The sequence below is a fragment of the Indicator indicator genome, chromosome Z (assembly GCF_027791375.1).
Source record: "Indicator indicator isolate 239-I01 chromosome Z, UM_Iind_1.1, whole genome shotgun sequence".
NCBI lineage: Eukaryota > Metazoa > Chordata > Aves > Piciformes > Indicatoridae > Indicator > Indicator indicator.
The window spans coordinates 68027328-68050058 of NC_072053.1; positions in this window are offsets into that span (position 1 = coordinate 68027328).

The following is a 22731-nucleotide window of genomic DNA, read 5'->3' on the forward strand; positions in this document are numbered from 1 at the left end:
ACCGAGTGGGCTTTCCGAGGGGATAAAGGTTAGAAGCTTTCCACCTTTCTGTTCTAAAGATTTACTCTTCTTTTGTCCCATTTTCTTAATTAATTTGCCTCATGGCTACCGCAAATATTCATGCAAGTGAAAGAACCTCAATAATTGTCACCTGCGAATACTATTTCATAGCTACCGAAAAAAAACTCATGCAAGCTGAAGGATCCCAACTCCCACCTGCGGATTTGCTTAAGTACCTAAACTCAAGCACTTAAGCTTCGATCTTTGACAGACTGGTAACCAAGGTTACCAAGAGTCACGACCCTGGCGAATGGCTCAGACAGAAGCCGCAACTAAGAGATCCCGAATCCCAATCACTTTGGAACTCAAATAGGTAGCTGAAAACAAACACAAGTAGCCAAGTAATCTCCCTCCCTGGACGGAATACATTTTCCTCACCCTTGTCCAGATCTTCATGCACAAAGTATTACAAGGGATAACGTATTGACAATTGAACAAAAGGAATTTCTTTGCCTGCTCTTATTCGGGGTCAGAAAGCATTGATTTCCTATCCTCCGAAGCCACACTGAAGCCACCGGAACTTTTGGTGGGGGCCCCTTCAGATGAGGCCGAAAGACAGAAAAATCAAATCTTTCCCTGCGAATGCACCAAAAATTGTCATAAATACACTAGCCAAAAATGTCTTTTAAAATTTTATTAGGAACAAGGGCAAGCAAAGCAGCGTGCTGGGCTGAGAAAAAGGGACGAAAATACAGCAACAGCAATAGCTTTTTTCCTTCTTATATAGCTATCTCATTTAGATAAACAGGCTTATGTTAAATAGAGGGCAGGGATATGACAATGAGTCCCCAGAACGTTCTGGGATGCTCAGGAGAAGAACAGGATCAGAGAGTGAGACAATCTTTCTCACAGAACGCTGAAAAACCTCCCACATTCACAGGGTTTCTTACCTGAAATCCACACATGCCAAGGCAGAGCCAGGCAAGGCCGCTTTTATCTTTGGTCTGTCTGGTTAGAAGTCAATTTGAGCCTTTTGAAAACAGCTCTTTGCGATCTTTTAAAAGAAGTTCCCTGAACTTCACTCTTGACACTTGACACAAATCACATATTCTTATGAATATTAGTAATAATTAGTAATAATATTCATAACACGGACAATGCTTAAATGCAGTTGTCCTGGTTGGAGGCCAGACAGATCCTCTCTTGCCCCGAAAGGGACAAAAGAATGACACTCACACAAACGGACTGGAGAGTGATGGAACGTTTAAATGGAAAAGCAATTGGTGAAACTACAGAAATTACAAACATAGTGCAAAGATATCCCAAAGCATACAGAGTCCCTTACACAACACTCAAAGACCTCCCAACTCTTCCTTTCTGTCCACCTGAGGGTATACCAAAACCCCAGGACTCTTTCTTCCCCCCCCCCCCCCCCATCACTGCTAGGCTAGTCTCAGGCTGGCCAGGTCTGAGACTGCCCCCCGCTTCTCCTCCTGGCATTAGGCCTAGGCAGTCCTAAGAGGCCTTAAGATACTCCCTCACCATTACCCGATAGGGAAGCATCTCCCACGGGAGCAAAGAGGGAAGAAAGTAGAAGAGAATGACTTTTCAGATGGATTTTTAGGGCGTAGGATTTATGGGTAGAAATACGCCGTTTCCTGTGTCCACCTTATTGGGTTGAACACTCAGGACACCAGAGGTGTAACTTTATGTGGCAGTAACAGGAGGCACTCAGCCTAAACTGCCACAGTGGTGTTCTGTAGTAGTACAAGGAACATGAGATCATGCTCACCAAAAGAGCTGCTAAACCATGTGAAACCATATAATGACCCTTTACTGTACTACCCTGAAAACATGTCATTGTATTCCCTATTGAATGACTCAGTAAAGTCTCTGCAGATATTGCAGTTAATTTTCAGTGCTATGTACTATAACGGCAGCATGCACTATTCTTCGTAGGCCGCATGTTAAGATGTTTCTAGGTGAAGACAAGGCAAGAAGACTCTTATTGTGAAAGGTGAAAGCATTTATTGCCTAAGCAACTAAACAAAGCACTAAGCACAAGCAAAAGCAAAGCAAAGCCAAAGCAAAAGCCTACTGTGTTACATAGTCAGCTTATATACATTTCTAATACAGAGCTGTCACATCCCAATTGGCTATCCTTTCACTGACACAGGTCCAAGCAAAGCAAAGCATACAATAGGTTAATACTGACAAACAAGCTTCTCAACATATCCAGTCAACTTCTGCCTAGTCTTTCTCTTCAGTTACAAGATGTTTACATTCTTTCCAACTCAAAGACAAAACATAGCCTTCTCAAAAGTTGCTAAAGGTTAATATCTTCCTACAATGTACCTGTAAGTAGTTTTCTAGAGATTACTTTTTTGGCTCAAGTCTTTCACAAGATTTATAAATTAGACTTCTCATTTCCTATTTTGTATGTATACTTTAAGGGAATTCCCTTAATAACCGTCTTAATAAAACAGTAATTCCTGTATTCTCAACTCCTTATCACATAATAAATACAATTAGAAGTGGTGTTTTCTGCTCTGCTCAGAACAATGTACCTATTTCCATTCATAAATATCTACCGGTCATTTCCAAATAATGTTATTCAGTATGAATTACAACATCAGAGCCTGAACAATCTCCAAGAAATTCTGTGAGCTGCTGAAATTGTCTATTAGTATCCATTTAGTATTCCTTCTGTATGTCAACAAATAGTGATTGCAATAATAGCAGCTGAATTTCTCACCACCTTCTGAGGAAGAGTTCATTGAAACATTCTTTATTTTGGTCCCCATGTGGGAAGGAGACCCTGGCAACTAAGAACCTGTCAGAGCCGATCCACTGGCATGAGCTGGGAATTTGTTTTGCTGTTTCTTGGAAATTCTCCTCAGGAATGCCATGGTACTAGGAGTTTGTTGTACAGTTTCAGTTTTGTGGTACTGATGGTAACATTATAGCAGGTAAAATTGATAGCTTTTTACTAAATACTTACTTAAAACATTTTCTGTGTTTATGTGGTGATGATCTGCTGGATAGTGCAAGGGATAAAAAACATTCTGTACTTAGGTCAGTATAACTTACTCAGTAGTTGTGATATCTTGTAGGAAATGGATGTTTGGTCTAGAATTGCTCTTTAGCTAACAGGAGCTAGGAGAAGACTTGTTAATACTTAGGCTCCCAAAGTAGGCATTTGCCTGTAGGAATACCTTTCTAACCAGATGAGTATTGATACTAAAGCAGCATTTTATCATCTCAAATAAACATACAAAGCCATCTTGAAATCTGCATGTCACTTTGAAAGGTCAACAAGGGAACAAACATCTTCAAAATGTTTCTTCCAGCATCTAGCTTACAGATTCACAGACGGCTAGATGACTTGTTTGTTTGTTTGATAAATCATTTTGTGTAGCTCAACCAAAATTCTTCACTTCCCTTCTTTTTATCTCTCTCTAGTGGCAGAGGAGGAAACAGGGGAAGGTGGAGAAGCAGTCAAGTTAACCCTTTTGTTAACCTGTTCCAGGTTGTTGTTTGTTTTTTTTTTAAACTTTCTTTTTAGTCTTTTTATGTTACAGTGTTCCCAGATTTTTGGATGGAAAGTAATTTCTAGATCAAAAGTGTCTGCCATTTAACTCTGGAAAGGCTTTCATCTTTGATCTCATACAGATAGTATCCTTGAATTTGGCACAGGTTTTAATATTTTTGTTTGAGGCTTTATAAAGAGCATATCTAAACATCATTATTGTTACCTACCTTAAGTTTAGTGGAGAATAAGCTAAGACATGGTATTGTTTTCAATTGTTACACAATGGTTGATCCATCATGCTGGTTCCTGAGAAACAGGAGATGAAATAATTATTCCTGTTCTTAAACCAGGAACCACATCTAACTAAGGTCATCTAAGTGGCTGGACCAATGATTATGGAATATTTTTACCAGATCCTGTTAATTTCTGCAGATCTTCCACAGCAGCCAAGATCAGCTGCTCAGAGGCTGAGAAGGATGGTTATGGTGCAAAATCTCTTCCTAAGAGAGTAGGAGAAGGATAACAACAGTGGAATGTCTATGGAATATCTTGTAAGGATGCAAGAGGTGTCACATTTGGGAATATCTGTGCAAAAGCTAATTTTGATCAACATGTAGACCATCTTCTGTTATTTAAGAACCTGATATCTAAAGAATGCAAATGTAAAAAATGTACTGTTTCCCACACTATTCTAGAGGAACTGGTTACTCATGGCTTGAATGAATGTAAGACTCACTGGATAAAAAAAATCACTGGTCTAGGCCAAGGAGCAGTGGAGACTGGGGTTAAATAGAGCTGGTAGCAGGTCACAAGAGATGTTCCTCAAGGCTCAATATCGGGGCAAATTCTCTTTAATAACTTTATCTCTGATCTGGATGAAGGGATCAAGGGCACTGTCATGGCATTTGCAGATGCAGTTAGGCATCTGTGTCCATCTGCTTGAAGGCAGGGAGGCTCTACAAAAGGATTTGACCAGGCTGGACCAATGAGCCAAGGCTAGTTGTATGAGATTCAATAAGCCCAAGAGCTGGGTCCCGCACCTGGTCACCACAAAGTTACAGGCTTTGAGGCACAGTGTCTGGAAAGCTTCCCAGTGGAAAAGGACTTGTCTGGCTAAATATGAGCCAGTAATGTGCTAAGGTGGTCAAGAAGGCCAGCAGCACCCTGACTCACATCAGAAATGGTGTGGTCATCAGGACTAAGGAAGTCTCTTTGTGCTTGGCACTGGTGAGGCCACACCTCAATTACTTTGTTCAGTTTTGCACCTCTCACTACAAGAACACTGAGATGCTGGAGTACATCCAAATTAAGATAACAAAGCTAGTGAAGGGCCTAGAGAACGAGTCCTGTGAGCAGGGGGTGTTTAGCCTGGAGAAGAGGAGGAGCAAATGAGACCTTATAATTTTCTGCAACTACTTGAAAGGAGGATGTAGCAAGATGAATGTCAGTCTATTCTCCCAAGTAATAGTTGATAGAACAAGAGAAAATAGCCTCAACTTGCACCAAGGGATGTTCAGATTGGATATTAGGGGAAAATTCTTCGCCAAAAGGATTGTCAAATGCTGGAACAGGCTGCCCAGAGAAGCTGTACCGTCACTATTCCTGGAATTATCCTCCAGGATCTCTCTGGATGTGTAGATGTGGTGATTAGGCACACGCTTTAGAGTTCAGTAATAGCTGAACTTGATGATATTAAAAGTATCTTTCAACCAATATAATTCTATGATTCTACTAAAAAAATGTTTTAACACACCGAATTATACTAAAAAATCACTACAACACATAATATAGATGAAAATACAATGAACTGGACTGTACTTTCCCATGGCAAGGCCTATAGCATGAGAAGAACCAAAGAAACCTTAAGTTTCAATAAAACTTAAAAAAGTTCTAGAAGGTGGTAAGCTTAGTAGCTGTAAGGTAGCAATGTTAACTGGGGAGCTTGTAGGCAAGGGGAAGTCAGCTGTACAGAGACAACTCATCCTTCAGGGACTGCTCTTTATTTATTCATTGTGTTGCATCCCTTTCTCATACATCTGAGACATTTAGGTCTCAGCAGGTATCACACTGTTGTGTGTCCAAAGACTTCTGCAGGTCTTTCTGTAAACCTGTCTATCAAACATATGGGTTACTCCTGTGACTTTTGTTGTTTCTCACCATTATCTTTTCCCAGAATTAGCTGCTGTTTTACAGTGTTTGTTTTCTAGCATAGTGATTGGGTAAAGGACCACTGAATGGCAACAGCATTATTCCTTTTCATTCTGCTATCTGCTTGCTCATACTGTAACACCAGGTAGCTGGGAAACCCTTCACTTTCCCAGAAAGCACCAGATTCTCTCTTCCAGTTTCTATCTGATAAATGCAAAAGTCATGTCTCCTTCTTTTTCTAAAGAAATCTCACCTGGTCTCCAGATAACTATTATGATACTTTGCAGTCCCTCTCTGTTTAGGTACAATCATGTTAAAAACAGGACATGTGTCTGCTCAAATTTATAGGAAGATTCCAAGCCCCAGGGAATCAAAGCTGGAGTTTTAGGTGTTCACACATTTAAATGTTCACACAGCTCCTGATGATGAATATTACCTCCATTCCTTAGTCACATATTATCATGTCTGATACTACAGTCCACGACCTTACTTGGACTGTAGTAGAGTGTCCACTCCTCCAAATGTAAACGTGAAAACACCTCTCTACTTATGGGTTGTGTATGCTCTCTGCTATTTGAGACCTCCTTCTTTGCAAAGGGCCACAATAACGTCTAAGTGATGCTTAACTCCCTCTTAATGATGGCACTAATGCATTTCCTTCTTTCTTTGTGTTGCTAGTACCATCAAAGGCACTCATGCTGGATACTCCAAACCTGAAGAAAAACTCTTTCTAAGGCTGATGATGGAGACCTGAAATAGATCAATGTAAAGAATTAGGTGGAATTCTTTACTTTTGTCACTGGGACAGAAGGGAAGGAGAATTTTAGAGGGAATGTCTTAATTGTGTCTCTCAAGCTTGCTGTAGTATTCTAAATTAGGGTGAATATTTGCCCTAGACTATTATTTTGAATTCATTGTCTGGGAAACAAGTCTCATTTATTTGAAATTTCAACAGGAATTTTAAATTCAGTTCTACAAAGTAGCTGCTACTTTATATTTGACTAAGTTTTCTAGGGCATATATAGCTTATATTTAGATGCCAGGCACAAAATAGTTTGAGGAAGCTTCTAAGACTTCAGCCCTTAGCAGAGATAGCAGAGTGCAGCTTCTGGGAGAGTGTTCAAGTGGAGTGCAAAATTGTTCCTGACACACACAAACATATGAGAATTATACAAGAAAGCTACTAATTTTCTAATTTTTTTAATAATAAAACCATGGAAATGTCTTGGGTAATAGCAAATTTTCAATGTTATACATAGTCTGTAGTGCATTTATTTCAAGTGCTCAGGACATCTATAATTTTTGCATAAATACTCTGCTATTTAAGGAACATTCTATTCCTTTCATTTCTCCTTTCCTCCTGTGGAAGGAGATCAGGATGTCTGTCAGCATCTCTGCCATTTTGTTTTCTTAACCTGTCTTTAAGGTTGAAATTCTTCAGAGCATTAACTAAAAATCTGCATCCTATTTGCATCAATTGGTGATTTGATGGAGAAGGATGTAAATGCTAAAGGACAATGTTAGATCTTTTCAACAGCTTGTAGTTTTAACAAAGGTACATGTAAAGTACTCTTCCTCTTAGAAAAGCAAGTTATTTGCTGCTGATTTTGACAGTAGCCATTTATCATGTAGAGTTTATTGTCTTTAGGGGTAAAAATAACAACTGATGAGTAATGAGAAGGTTGTAATCAGGCAGTTATTGGATCTATAGGGTATTTTATGATGTCACAACTTTTGTATTTACTCATTAGCATAATTAATGATGACAGGAAACCACTTGGAAAGTATAAATTGAAATTCAGGGATTACAGAATCACAGAAGGGTGATCTCCTTCCACAGGAGGAAAGGAGAAATGAAAGGAATAGAATGGTGGAGAACTGGGATTTATTTGTGTACATATTCCTTTTCCCTGAATATCTGTTGTATTTCTGTATATATTTGCAAATAGCATTCAAATTTAACCACCAGTTCTGTGCAAGTGTTTTTATTTTACTCCCTTTGGGGTAAAATACCTTCCTGTCCTGCTGTCCTGGACAGCTCATGGCTCAAACATAGGACAATATTCCTATATAAGTAACTTCTTGATATTTCTGGCATAATGAATAATGTCCCTGAACATGTGAAAATAGAAACTACACAAAGTTAGACAGTTACTCAAGACTGCCAGAGATGACAGTAACACAAAGTAACTGTATTTATCAAGCCAAATATATTTTTTTGATGGTAACACAATGGCCCTTGAAATGGTGATTTTGGAAGAAAGAGTTTCAAAATATGTAAAAAGAGAGTATTTAGAGTAAGTAATGGACAGAAGATCAAGAAGTTTAAATAGCAGAAATAAAAATAACAAATTTAAAAATACTTCAGATAATTTCATAACAATTTGTATCAGTAATCAAAGCCAACTAAATGATGTGATTGAAATTAAAGAAATATATCAGTGAGTATATCCCAGAATATCAATTAGAATATCCCAGAATCAGCAATATTTGTTAGGGAAGATAAGTCAGATCCTGAATCTATGGCAACAGGATTTTTAAGGGACCTTGGAAGTAGGCATTGTCCAATCCATCAAAACATGTGTGATTATCCCTTCCAAGTCAAGGTTTTTACTGATTCCTTTAGAAAACTGTTAACCATCACCCTGGAGAAAATGCCCAGTCACGCAATAATTATCACTGTCTTTAATTTATTGATGTAAAAATGATGAGGCATTGGTTAGATCCCAGGAAAAAAAAAAAAGGATATTTTTTACCACAAGTATAAAAGGGTCCAAAAACCAATAGCAATTTTAAGGAAACAACTTTGTACTTTCTCTTTTTATAAAATGTGTGAGCTGTGAATTATGAATTCATATAAATTAATAAAATTATCTGATTTTCACATGACAGAAGGTGTCACCTGTATACTAGGCGTTCCTTTAAAGGAGAGAAAAGGTTTTGATACAGGTAAACAGAGATTTATGTTTAAGAAATGTTAACAAATATACAGGCACAGAGAAATTTGGCCTTTGTTGTTTCTCGAAGAACAGACCTCAGTCTTTAAACTCAAGACTCACCTTCAGACTGACTGTACCTACATCAGTTGATCACTCTTTCGTGTTCTCACTGTGACTCCTTTACTCTTCATGTCATAAATGGTGGAAGATGCTATAATGCCCAATTCCTCTGTTTTAGCTGCAGTAATACCCTTAAACTAAATGGAGCTGACCACTGACATAAAATTAGTGGAATTGTCAGGTTGACAGAAGAATATCATAAATATCCAAAGGAAAAGTGTTGAGGACAAAGTTTTGCTGCAAAGCAACCTATATAATGGTTTCATGCTGACCTATATTAATGTTTGAACACCTCCAGCTATGGAGATTAAACATAATTTTCACTTGGAAGGCTTGCCTTAACTGACTTTACATGGCCAGGGATAGTTAATACTACATGGAGAGAAACTAGGCATGTTACTTAACATTACTCTCTATCTAGCAAAAGATTTGTAAAACAAAATATTAGTTTATGCTGAAATTACTCTATCAGACAGAATGTATGAATCTTTCTGCCAGACATTCCTGGTTTCTCCCCTAAATTTCTGAGTACATTTATCACTCATGTTTCATCCCATTTTCTTCTGTTATTCTTAACTTGGTTTCTGTTACTTCTTAGTAAATCCATCACAACTTCATTCACAAGTAATCTGATTGTGTTGCCTTGAAGCAAACAGATAGCTTTGCATAGCACAAGGAAAGTAGAAAGTACAAAGAAATGGTCAGTTCTGTGAATTGAAATTGGAAGAGGCTATGAATTGTGGTTCAAGGCATGACCATAGAGATACTTAAAAGCAGCATGTTTATATTCTAAGTAAAGATTAGGCATTTTGAGAGTTCAGGCTATGTTGTGAAAGCTTTGCAGAGCAATTTCATTATCTTTTTACAACCATGAGAAAGGAAAATCATTCAAATTACAGCTTCTATTTTCCTATAAAATAACAAAAATTCACAGTACCCCCTAAAGAGGTGTCAGAACTGCTGCTGACACCTGTGATGAGAAAGAAAGGAATCCTCATGCAGGTTCACAAAAAAGACTTGACCTGTCACTGATTTATGGACAAAATAGGTATAATTTCTACCTTTCCAAGCACTCATTAAAATTCAAAAGCTCACCCGGTTAAGTTTTGTTTCAGCATCACAGGGCAGGATAGAGGCTTGCTGAGGCAAAATTTACTTACATCTCCTGCTACCAGCACTTGCCCATCTGCTCTAGCGTCTGTCTCTGAGTTTGTGTCGATTTTTGTTTTCACTAATGATACTGTATGAACTTAGAGAAGTTCCTGAAAACATTTGAAGATCATCTTGCAAAAGTTGTCCTGATGATCCTGTATCTGTTGAGTACTGTCATGGATTGAATTGAACCTGCTGATGTTATTCATACAGTCATGCCAGTTTCAAAAATGAAAGTGCTGACTGGAGCAAAGTATTATGGGGCTTGAAGTTCAGATTGCAACATGGAAGGCTTCCTGTTCTGGTTGCTGCTTCTGGGTTCTGGGGTTTTTTGGGTGTGGCTCTTTCCCACTGAGATGGTGAGGTGACAAGGAGGAATAGGGCCGTAGTTTTCTGGCTTGGGATTTTGGCTTGCTCGCTTCTCTTTGGTTGCTGCTTTGTGCCATGTTGCTCCTGCAAATAGGCTAAGGTAATTATTTTGTACCATGTTTATCTGATTTTTTATCAGTAAACTCTATATTCTTCTCTCACTTTTTTTTTTGTCTCAATCCCAAATTTTTTTCTGTGTTACTTTTCCCTCACTCCTGTGTTGGGAAAATAGCCAGGTTAACCCACTGGTTCAGTTTGACTCGTTTTGTTCTTGCAGAAACTTCTAAATTCTGTGTCTTTGTTACAAGCCAGTAAGCTAGGTGAGACCACTAGCATCATTACCCTGATGTGCAAAGTTTGGTTTTGTCAGTATCGTAAGTGCCCCTGGCAGTTGTTAATCAGGATTTTGTAGTTTTGAAATACAGAAATGCTTTTCAAATAAATGGTTTTATTGATGACATTGTCCTTGTGTATGTTGCTTGTATGTTTATAATTATTTCTTCCTGGAACTGTCAGTTATGTTAAGAGTTTACAATAAGTTTCTACTTTTCTTTTATATGTGTGATGGCTAAAGCTGAATATATTTGCAAAGAGTAAATTGACTTTATTGTATTGTGTTTTACAACTATGGGAGTTCTGAAATTTATATTATGGATATCAAAAGCCTAGGTGAGAACCTAATATTTTTATTAACATAAGTTCATGCATTAATAAATATTCTGCTTGGGTGACCACACCTTACTTCTTCTAGACATGAAAAATATTTTACTTAATAAAAGGTGCACTTATGTCAGTCAGAGAGCTTGTTGAGTGGGAAATCATTCAACTGAGAAAGCTTATGTTAGTTTGGTTCATTAATCTGTGTGTTCATTATGTGTGTGTTTGTCTTGCTTCATGGTACATAATACATACATTTAGTTATGCATTAAACATAAGTTTGATGAATTGATAATATGTCCTTGTTTTGCTGTTACTTAAAAATGCAGTTAGCTAATTGAGCACTGAATAAATATTATTTATATTACTACCGTGATGGAGTTCAGGCTGCAGCCTAGCTTCTGTCTGAGACACTATACATATCACCGTGGATGTCTGTGTGGGATCTTGCTCTTGTGACTAAGGAAAGGACCAGCTGGTAAATAAGTCCCACACAGCTGCTCACACAACTAGTGAAGCTCCCCACTCCCAAATGGGATGGGAGGGAAAGTTGGGAGAAAAGGCAAAACACCAAGTAGACTTTAATAGAACAATACAAAGAATGAAGAAAACAAATAAAAATAATACTAATGAAGTAATATATAAAGGGAGTGACATGAAACCCTAGTGGCTCACCAACACTGCACACACCAAAATCCATCACTTCTGAAACCATTGTGATTGCCCTGCCCGAGACCCTCTCATCCCAGGCATGAGATATGGTATTGAATAACCTATTAGTTGGTTCAGTTGGCTATCTGGGATGTGACCCCTCCCAGGTTCTTGCGAAGAAAATTAACCCCATCCTAGCTGAACCCCAGATATTATCCACTCATTATTCTATACCATTTACTTCATCCTAAACAAAACTATTTAATAATTAAATTATACAAATTAATTTGCTGTCTCTTCTCACTCCAAATTTCATTGTCTGGCAAGTAAACATTGAAATTCTCCATTCTCTGAGGTTCCTGTGGATGGATTTGGCTTTGCCTGAAGCAGGAATAATCCAGATTGTCCTTCCTAACATGTGCTATGGGGAATTTATCCCATTCTATAGTATGTGGATATTTTGATTAGGCAGGGGCAGAAATTTTTAATGGCAGATTCTCTGGTGTTAACTAACCAGGTGACTTGTGCTAAATACTTGTACTGCTTTTTAAAGGTCCCACCCTCTATTGCTTTCAGTGTAGTTTTTATAATACAGTGTAGCATCCAATTTTTCCACAATGTGACAGGACCTGTGAACAGGGCATATCCTTTCTCATTATCTGGGAGGTTGTTATACAACGGGGTCTCTTCAGTACATTACTTCCTCCTTATCTGGTGATCTTTGTCCTCTGGCCAATTTGTGATAATTTCTAAGATTCCTGGGCAGCTAGGGCTCCCTATTCAAGCCCATTGTGTTATCAGCACAACCCACCTACTCCATGAAGTATCAGTTGCATGGTGCCTAGAGGAGACCTTTCCTTTGCACATGCCCCCCAGCACTGGAAGTCAGCCTGCCAGAAGGAGCTGTGTTTCTGTGCCAACTAGTTCTGAGGCGGCTTGAATTCCGTCATACGCTGCCAATGTTTTGCAGCTGAAGTGTGGTTGGCCTTGAAGCCTTACTGTCTCTGAGTCCAAAATCCTAGGGGTCGACCTTGGGTTTCCTGGTGTGATCTCTGCCAGAGGGTCCAGGTGCAGTCCCAGCTGCACTGTAGAGCACTTTTTTAACATCTTGTCCTGTCTGGACTGGCCTGAGGGCTACTGCATGCACAGTCTCCTATTTAATTTGTTCAAAGGCCTGTCACTGCTTACAGCCCCATGTAAAATTATTCTTCTTCCAGGTCACTCAGTAGGGAGAGCTCACAATCGGACAGTAGTCTGGGAATATGCATCTTTAAGAAACCCCCAGTGCCCAAGAAAGACTCGGTTTCTTTTTAATTGTTGGATGGAAACATAGCTGCTACTTACTTAATCATGTCTATTGGGATGTGCTGATGTCCGTCTTGCCTTTTATCCCTAGAAAATGGATCTCCTGTGTGCAATCCTTCACCCTAATTCATTTAATGGTAAAGTTGTCCTTCAGAAGGATTATTTTCTTCCCTTTTTCAAAAATTTCTTACCTTGTGTCACCCCACACGATGACATCATCAATGTGCTGCCAGTGTTCTGGAGCTCCACCCTGTTCCAGTGAAGCCTGGATCAGTCCATGGTGGAGTTGTGTTTTCACCTGTGGTGCAGTTGATTCCAGATGAACTGGAGGCCCCTCCAAGTGAAAACAAACTGTGGCCTACAGTCTGATGCTAGAATAGAGAAGAATGCATTTAAAAAATCAGTTGTGGCATACCACTTGGCTGCCTTTGACTCCAGTTGTTTGCAAGTCCAGGCCAGCAAGGCAGCACTCATTGCTGGTTTAACTTTATTCAGGCCACAGCAGTCTACTGTTATCCTCCATTCCCACTTAGAACTTTGGACTGGTCTCTTGGGGCTGCTGAAGGGTTAGCAGGTTCTGCTGATCACTCCTTTGATCTCCAATCAATGGATTATTTTATGGATGGGAATCTGGGAATCTTGGTTGGTGCAATATTGTGACCAGTGCTCTGCTGTGGTAGCGACTGGTATCTTTTACCCTCATCAACTGCAGAAGGGTCTTCAGAGACTGGGCATCATGCACAGCCATTTATTCCCCTCCGTCTCCAAAGCAGCTATACCAAAGGCCCACTGCTGCTCTTTGGGGTCCTTGTAATACCTTGTTCTGAGATGGTCTATGCAAAGGATACATGCAACCTCTGGGCCAGTCATGATGGTGTGTTTATGCTATTTATTCCCAGTTAGACTCATTTCAGTTTCCAACACACTTAGATTTTGGGATGTCCCTGTCAACCCAGAAGTATAGGTGGGTTTGAGCCCTCTGTAGCTTAATGGCATTAGGGTACAATGTGCAATGGTATCTACTAGAGTCCTACAGTCCTGTGGGTCTGACCTGCAAGGCCATTGGATCCACATAGTCCAGTAAACATGACTGTCCCTTTCCTCCATTTGGCTGAAGGCAGGGTCCCACTTTAGTGAGTTCTTTCAGATGAGGAATTAATTATGTGTACCACAGTGCTGTCAGGTATGACTTTATTTTTTTATAAAGGCAGGCGAGGTTGCGTGAAAACACCATAAGGAGGGAAAACCAAAAGCAAGGCACAATCCCAAAAGCTACCCACAACCGGAAAACAGAGCCCAATCCTAAGCAAAATGCAACTAATGTACCCTAAGCACTCAATAAGGAACACGGCGGTACCGAAGATGAAAACAAGTCTTGTAGGATCAGAGAAACAGCAGAACCCCACCAATGGCAATCTTCAGTTTAAATGGGGCCCACGTCCCATATGTGTACTTCCTAGATTTTCCCTCTTGGACAAGTGAGTGCCTGATCCAAAGAGCTAAGGGACTGTACAGGTTGAGAGTGTCAAATTATGGGTAAGAACCTGACATCTGCCAGGACTCTTACAGAAAGTACTATTTTACAAAATAAATGTTTCCAGTCTCTCAGTAAGGACTGACACTAACACAGGTTGAGAAAAGTTAAAATAATAGATTTAATTTATTGAAACAACAGATACAACAGATTTGGGATTGCTGGTGACAAATGCACTAACTGCAAGTGATCAAGTTTAAATTAATAAATACCAGGTAAGATCCAATAAAGTCTGAGATGAAGATCTTTGCAAGAGTGCTAAGGTGTGATAGAAATGGTAATGCCAGCAATAGTTAAGCCATATACTGAACACACAGTTCTTGCCAACAAGGCATCCCAGTCTTGCATGCAGGAAAAGAAGCACATCCCACTGACTGTCCTTGTCTCTGATAAATCCATGGGCTTTCATTAACACCATAGATGTTTCTCTCATTTTAAATATTTCCTCTCATTTTAAATATTCCTCTCATTTTAAACTCTATCCCTGGTTGTCTATCCCCTCTAGGTGATGTTTTGCAGGATTTGTGTGGCAAGTTGAGTAACAAAGCCATGTATGTTTAGCATGTACTCTGGCTAATTATGACACTAAGGGATGCAAACCACAATACTCAAATTGCAGTTAATTAAGCATGATAGCTTTCAAAATTAATTCTGAAGCTGTCCATTTTGTTGTTTTAGCCTTGCTTCATTAGTTCTAGGGGAACAGGGTTATCTTCTCTTCACATTACTCCCTCCTTCAGTTGTTTGATAGACCAGCTCCATGAATCTTATTCCCAGAGATAACATAATCTCTTGGTTGTAAGAATCTTGACCTTTCTCCCAAAGCACACTAAACTAACTTACATTCTTGTCTCACAGTAAGACCGGCAGTTATTCCACATGTAGTAAAACATGTGCTCTTTGAATTGCTTGAATTTCTGAGATAGTTTCTCCACAGTTGAAACTTGGTCCCTACAGAAGAAGAGACACTTCCTTCATACTCGCAGAGCTGGCCACCCAGATCATCCATGGTTTGTCCCAGACCATCTTTCCAGGACACTTCCACCAGTGAATTGATATACAGTGATGGTATGCTTTGCAGAAACTTCTGCCATATGAGTGGTGTGCACTGGACTTTATCTGGATCTGCAAGTGACTGTTCATCATTCTGATTGTTATAAATTATCCCCAGTACAGCTAGTGCTCTATAATACTGGATACCTCTCTCCATGGTGGCCACTTGTCTAGGTGACATGTAATGTATTTCTTCCCTTCACACCTGACAGAAAGAGCTTCTAGAGGTTGAGGGTTTGTGCCCCCTTCCCTAAGCAGGATGCCCACTGCTTGGCTTCCCTACCTCTAATTCCAAACTTTTGTCTCCCACTATCCCAGCCTTGAAGCGAACAGATGCTGCTGTGCTTGCCTGGATGGCAGGTGAAATCTTTTCACACACCTTGCATCTCACACGGGGATAGGGATCAGTGGTTAACTCTGGTTTTTCCTCCTGTTCTTTTCATCATCTTGGTTGATCACCATTCCTTGTGAAGTGAACTGATTTTCTTCTGTATTTCTTTTTCTGTATGGGGGTGACTGATACCAGAACAGGCTGATTCTCTGGTTCAGCTGCAACACCTCCTGCCAGGGTTTGTGTAGCCACAGTGCATATTGGTCTGTCTTTAGGCCCAGAGACTTTCTCTTTCCATAGGAGATATTGAGTATTGATGGGAAAGACTTGGAAGTCATGGTCCAGGCCCCAGCACATTGCAGTGATTTGTGTCTTTCAGGAATTGCCAGACTGACAGCATACTTTTTCCCAAATATTTTGCAAGTTCATCAGTGTTCTTCACTTGTTTGGGTGTGAAATTCCAAAATATTGAAGATGACCCATTTCCTAGGCACTTGTCCATACTCTTCCATATACCCTGCCACTCATAACTATACACCCTTGGGGCAAATCTCTGAGTGGTATTCTTGGGAAAAAGTGTGTATCTCTAAACAAGACCTAGGACATATTTAGGAGGCACAGCACCACGAGTATTCTGGCTTGGACATCCTAAGGATGTTAAAAATTCTCAAAAGCTGAAAAAATCTCCTTCACTATTCTGCCCATAAATTGGGCAACATTCATAACAAATGATCATGATGCATATATACATCATCTTAATCCTATGACCAGTGTTATAATGTCTGAAGTGGGCAATATCCAGCACATCCTTATGATAAACTTGATCATCCCTCACATGGTAAACATCACCTGGGAAATCCATGAAAAGAGATGGACCAACACTCTGATCATACACTAATTAAAAAAAAAAGTTAATATGCTTTGGTCAGATGCTTCATTACCTCAGCTCTTTGGGCTCACTGTTGGCTGTTAAAAAGGAGTAACTTTAATTTTTTAGTTCTGTCTGACCAATCTACATTGTTGCATCAAAAATCCAAATAATTGGTGACTTAGATTTTCTATTTTGAGGGAGAAATTTGAAGTTTGATTAGCCTATATTTTTTTATGTAGTTCAATAATAGTTTAAATTTAATGGAAAATAAGAAAATCATTATTATCACTACTACTAGTTTGCATGAAATCATGTGTCCCAGTCTTACAAAATAACAGTGTTGTCATGATATTATACCTTAAATCTCTTTTATTCCTCAGAAAAAGATTGAAATCTAATGATGGTGTGTTGAAGTCTAAATCTTGTCAATTAAAATATTTGCAGAAATATTGAAGTACTAATTTCATAATTCTTAGCAATTTTTACTAAGGTGGTAATAGAACTATGTTACAGGAAAGATATCCAAGAATATAGATCCTGATGTTTTTCATGAATATACGCAAGAGGCAATGGAAGGATGCGTAGTGCTGCTTGAGTTAACTTTGCACATATCCTTTAGACACATGGAAGTTACATGTGTTGGATAGGATAGGATGTGATTTGTGATTTTTTTTTTTAATTACTATATAGCTTCCTGTAGCAGAAACCTTTTTTCTGTACTAAAAATTCTTCAAAAAGCACCCTCAAGAGCTGATGCACATCTACACGAGTGGCTGCAATATTTCCTTCCTTAAGCTTTCCAAACATGGATGCTGTTTGAGCATACTTTTTATGTTCCCACTCAGTCAAGACTGAACAGTAGCAGTAAATGAATGGCTGTAAATTCACAGTTTGGTGCTCATAGGGTGATAGACATTTAAATTAAAATTATTTTTCATATAGTGGTAACTAACATGCAGTTCTCAGAGAGAACCTGTCTGTCAGTACAGTAGTTAGAAACAGCATCAGGTGAGACATTAATTTATATCTCCAACTTCTGCAATTTCTCTTTGTAGCTCAAAATTTAAAGCACTTATAAGTGGGAGGAAAAAAAAAAGAGGAGGAAGAGTGTTTAATGATAGTCTAGAATGAGGCAAATTAGAGCAAAGGGTATTCAAACACTTTTAAAGGTTTGTTTGATGTCTTAATAATTATGCCAGGATCTTCAGATCAGAGGTCTTCAAAGCCTACTGAATTCATTACTACTCAAATTTTAATAGCAAGGGAGACATATGGGTATCGTAGCTTGAGTCCAGGAGCCTTTTGCAGACAAAATATTATTGATGTCAGGAATGTAACATCGGGTCCATTGTTTTTCTTCTGAATTCAATGTATATTTTATTTTAGCCATGAAAGTAGTAAGGCTGTGCATATAGTGACAAGCTGATGATTTTTTTTCTGTACTGTGTTTGATCTAAGTAAATATTCCTATTTATTTCTATTTTAGAATTCTCTAGTTAATTTGAATATGTTTTTTGGACTGTGACCCATTTGGTTGTCTTGCTTGTGCAGCAGGAATGGAAAATTACAATTACTTTCATAAGCCACTTCAGTTCTTCATTCTTGATTTGCAGCAATAAATGTGAATCACTCATGCAGTCTCTTCTGTAAGGTTATTGATATGCTGCAGGTGCAAGATTCTTTGATGCAAACATATGGAGATGGAAATCAAAAGATCAAAGGGTGAAATCACCATGAAGGAAGAAAGGTGGGAAATTAATGCTGGTCAAAGTGAAAACCTACAGTACTCCAACAGCAGGACAAAATACATCTATGATTCTGAATACTGTTTGTGGAACAAATATTGGGAATTAGAAAATAAATGGGTCTTTGATCTGTAGTGGTGCATACCTTATTCTGCATACCTTGAAGTGAACCCACCAAGCACAAAGCCTGAGGCAGTCTGCCCCAGAATTGTTTGAGGGCAGAATGCCTGCAAAAAAGCTCTCTGGTGCATACATCCTCTGTTGCACCTACATTGTGCTCCAGAAACTCTAAACTTCTCTTGACACTTTTCACAGGAGTCTCTTCTTGACATTTTAGTTGTTCCCAAGGTTACCTCCGTGCTGCCCCTGCTGTCTGTGATGGTATGGCAGGTGCTATAGTCTCATCTCTACCATTTCTCTGTGTGTTGGGCTGTGGGACCAAGTAAGTGGAAGAGAGCTCTGCCTTTCCCTCCCAGTGAGTTAACACACTATCGATAGTTCTGTTCAGACACAGAACATGCAGTGATATATTAGCAACACTGTATTGCCTATTACATTTGTAGGCAAAACTACATCTATGATGAAATGCAACAAATATGTACGAATATACACTATTCACAACATTTACAAACAGTAACAATCAACAGAAAACCACAACCAAGCCCCTGGGGTTCCCCCTAAGGGTCCAAGCCAGAAGGACTCCCCCCAGACCTTCCTGGCACAAGACAGAGAGAGAGCCAAGAAGCAGAGAGGCTGTTAGACTTAGCTTGTCAAGGTCAGTATGCTGGGGGCGGGGGGTGAGGGTTATCTTCCCAAGGCAGAAGGAGAAGCAGAAAGAAGCCGAGCAAGCTGAGACTGAGTTTTGAGTAGTGATTCTTAAACATTTCTATCTCTCCAATGGCAGTGTTTAGAATAATCATTATTTTGCTTTCTTACATCCAATAGTGATTTATTTACATTCTTTCGCTTTTCTGCTCGAGCTTTGTGAAGAAAGATTAAAAAGACAGTCTTAAAACCATCACAGTATGTATTTTATCTTTTTTACTTGTAATAAGGCACACATACTGATGCTTTTTGTAAATATTACTGTCTCACTAATTACCTCAGAATTGCTATGCCAATCATTTTTCCTGTGATGACAAATATATTAGGACTATTGACTCTCATAGCTGCTCTAACTCATCACAGTGCTGGTTCTACTAGTCTATAAATCTAAGCATTAATTCTTATGGCATTTTTCTATACACCCTACAAAAGTAGTCCTAGTGACCCTCTGCCTGACCATAGTGTCAGAGTTGAATATATCAATATCTCCTCTCTACAACTGGAGATTTAGCTACCCAGGAAGTGTGTCAGCTCTGACAGGACACTTGTGTGGCTGTAAGAAGTCCCAGCCAGGCATCTCACCTTCCATTATCTTGGGATTTTCTTTTGAGCTGAGCTTTCAAGCTTAGTCTCTGCCTGAGCTACATTCCAAAAATGTTGTGTCTCGTCCCATGTTGTCTTGACTCAACTTCCTGTCTTGGCTCTTTGTATTGACCTTAGACCTGTTATATCACTGGGGTTAATGTAGGAGATACAGCACCTCTTGGTGACCCAGGTCACTATTCCACTTCCACACCACTTTCATTCAAATACAGTCTACCTATGTTCTCCACAGTACATAGCTGCTTCTGCCATCCTTATGATGCTTGGTCCTGGTTCACATTCCCTTGCAGAGAAGGCTGCCTTTACTACTTCCTGATGTGTGTGGGAAAACTGCCAGTGAAAGCAAATTAGTCTAAAGTAGTGAGTACCATCTAGGAGAAGCTGAAGTAACTTATTAATGTATTCTGCCGAAGCACGCAGTCAGGAAAAGCAAAAGGGCAGAAGAATGAGAGGTATTTTTTTTTCATGACAGTTCTCTGTTAGCACTTGAGATATATAAGAAAAATGTGTAACTTGAAAGATTTCAGTTTTATTTCTGATATTTTTGGTTGGTTTTCCCTCAGAAAAGAGGGAGGTCTAGCTATTACATATAAAGATAAAATAAGCTCTCTGTGTGTGTGTGTGTGTGTGTGTAGTTCTCAAACCCACTTTTTTCCTGAGCTGAATCTTCTGGAGTGTAAAGAAGAATCATTTTACATGGAGTATGCGAGAGGCTGTGCTTGGATATTAAAAGTACAATAATTAATATGTACAAGAAAAGTTGTTAACAAAACAAGAAAAGGACTAGCTTGCAAATATTAAACTCAAAATGGTCTGCAATATAACAGTTAATAAGAACACCTGCTAACAGATAGGAAAACTGCATGAACACCAGTGAAGGAAAGAGTGTGACAGGATTTGTCTTAACTTCTCAATTCAAATGGTCTTAAGGAGACTCGAATTTTATCCATGTTAAATTTTGAGTTTACCAATCAAAATTGATGAGGTTATAGATATTATACCTGAGGGAAAAGGAAACTCCACTCCCCCACCCCCATCTCCCACCCCACTGCTGAATTTCCTTGTATTGCAGAGCCTCTGTTGAAGACTTTTTGAGATAGCATAGAGCAGTTACTCCATGTGCGTGCAGCATCATGTTACCAGAAAGCTGAAATGCCAGGAAGAACAGCCTGGCACCTCTGTTAAAAAGTACTCCAGCACTTCGGATAGGAAAATCTGTTAGTGTGGGAAAGGAGGGCTGCTTGTAAATGCTCCTTTCTGAAAAACAGTGAAATGGATGTCAGAGGGTTCGACAGGTCAGATGTGCACAGATGTGAAGTGACTTAAATCCTTTCCAAAGTCTTTCTGCATTTACCTCTTCCGCTTTCCAACTCAAATCATAAACACTTACATATATATTCCTTTCCATACACAAGAAAAATATTTTTGTATCTAAGTTTGTCAGCAGCATGGATAAAATTTCACTTAACCCCAACGCAATATTGTCTTCTGTGCATCCTCCTAAACTCCAGATGGGAAGTAAGAGTCAGGTGAACAAACCAATATATGCTATATAGGCACAAAGTCTGCTAAAGGTGGAGTCTTTCCTTGATTCTCAGTGGCTCTGGATTTTCATGACTAATATGTGTCTACTGAGGCAAAATATTAAGATGGACACTGGTACTGTGTTGTAAAAATGTGTGGCAGCTGAAGCTGTCATAGCACAATCAGATCTGCAGTTCTCATGTGTCTTGAGTAAAGCAATAAGGAAGAATTAACAGCTACACAGTGATTGATCCTCCTTCCTCTTCCACATAGTCTCCTTGAAGTTGGATCTGCTTTACTTAATTGTGTAGACCTTCCATAACCCTCAAGTCGAACTTGTCCTCTTGAGCAGAATAGTATGAGAATTTCCTAAAAGAAGATGAGATTTGCCCCTGTGATTGTGACCTACATGATGGCTGCAGTGAGAAGGCTTCTAGTGGAATGACCAGGAAAAAAAATCTGGAAGGTTTATTTCTAATGCTCCTTACATAAAATTATCTATAAAGATAGCTATTAGAGCTATCTCTGAGTATAACTGATGTCAGTTTTAGGTTGGGACTGTAATGGTATCCAAGATAACAATTGTTTGATTGTCTGAATGTATCACCAATCTAGAAACAAAGTAATTTTTTGGCAGCCCTGAAATGATCTGAAAACAGATTTCACTCTGACATTCACAAAATTATATAATACTAACAAAACCATTTTTATTCTTTAGTAAGTACTCTTGTTATCAGAACTTATTTCAAATTCATTTCTAAAACCTTTATCCATTTTGAAATTGACATGCATGCTTTGAATTGATAAGGGATCTATACTTCTCTGGTTTAGGGCTGTTTTATACTTGGCAAATTTTTCTAATATACTCCTTCTTCCCCATGGGAACACAAATATAAGTAGAAAATTTATGTACAGATTAAAGTTCTACTGATTATCTGTAATAAAATGTACATTTTTATATATTTTATATTTAATATTTCCTGGTGGTGGTATCTTCAAACACTACCATAACTTATTTACAAAGTATATTTATTTGGTTGTGGGTATTCCATTCCACATATAAAGACAGTTAAATGATTTAAGCACAGATCTAAGAATTTCCTATACAGTGATTTTAATTGGAAATAAAGGTGCTGTGATCTGTGGTTTCCCACAAGGGGGATTCTGTAGAAGATTATATGGGGACAACTTGCTCCTCTGTCCAGTATCTTCCCAGATGCTGTAACTATAATTTGAGCAGCCCTTGGCTCAGAGATGGCTAGAGGGCTTCTTTTGTCTCATGCCCAGTTCATGATCCGGAGCTTGCCCTTGGCTCAGAAAGGGCTAGGGTGCCTCTCTCTTGCATTCTGCATCAGCAGGCTGTAGCCTTTCC